The sequence below is a fragment of the Pinus tabuliformis genome, chromosome 1_2, assembly GCF_031772625.1.
Source record: "Pinus tabuliformis cultivar Carrire ecotype Pingquan chromosome 1_2, CPIR1, whole genome shotgun sequence".
NCBI classification, from domain to species: domain Eukaryota; kingdom Viridiplantae; phylum Streptophyta; class Pinopsida; order Pinales; family Pinaceae; genus Pinus; species Pinus tabuliformis.
In genome coordinates this window covers 660965869-660967028 of record NC_142298.1, presented here as the reverse complement: position 1 = coordinate 660967028, position 1160 = coordinate 660965869, and positions in this window count along the sequence as shown.

The following is a 1160-nucleotide window of genomic DNA, read 5'->3' as shown; positions in this document are numbered from 1 at the left end:
TAACTAAATATACAATTTAACATGTGTACCACATTCCAAATTCCATACAATAAAAGACATACATTTTTCATATCTAAATTTACCAATAAAATTTAAAGAGAAAATGAACAATAATCATAGGAAAGAGAGGAAAAAATTATGTGAAATTTCAAACTAAAAATCAATCTAGGAAGGATCCTTTCCAACTAACCATAGGCTCAACTACACATCAAATTTCTATAGTTGGCCACCACCTTCCTAGGTGATGATACCGCAAGGTTAAAACTGATAAATCATTAGTAATTTTGTTAGGTGAGAGAAAATATCTTTCACGCATATGATAGAGTCAAGCATCTCCTTTCCGAACCGATTATGGGTCTCCACAATATCTGGGTGCTTCTCAGGTGGTTATCAAAGGAAATAAAGGGATATTTTCAATGTGTTGGACACCTAATCCGCTAAGGGTTATGGTGTGGAAAGTGAAAAGTCATTGGAGTCCAAGAGAGCACTTGGAATATGAAAACTAAGGGTCATTAAACATTGTATGAAATGTATATTTGTGTTAATAATATGTATCTCATGTTTATCTAAATTTGTGTATCATTTTGTGTGTGAGTTTAACATGGTATTTTGGCCCTACTCCAACTTGAGCCACTAGTTTTTTGACCTTTCTCTACATGTTAGTTCTACCTTCTTGCTTGTCATAACTTCCATTATTGTGTGCATGCCTATTTCTTGTTGCACACTGTCCCACTGTCCCAAATAGAAAAAACACACAAGCACTCCCATGGGTTTTGAGGAACTAATCAACCTGGTTTATGTGTTCCGCTTGAAGATTTGTCTCTCCTTATTTGATATTGGTGCAACTCCAACTCATAATAACTACCACCATCAACCATTACATTGTCTCTTGTCACGTCCAACCTCCCAACTTACAGGCCCAAAAACATTACATTGTTTTTTTCCATGGTATTTTTTTTCCTTGCTGAGTATATGACTATCGAGCTTTGGGTTGTAACGTTCAATTTTGTCAACCACGTGAGACTGATTTAGCATTAAAGGATTGTGAGAGGTAACAATTAGCATTGTAGACCAAATGTCATCACCCTTAAGGTAAGTAACAAACCACTACAACCAATCCATGGTTCTGGTTGAGAAAACTATGTCCTTATGGGAATACA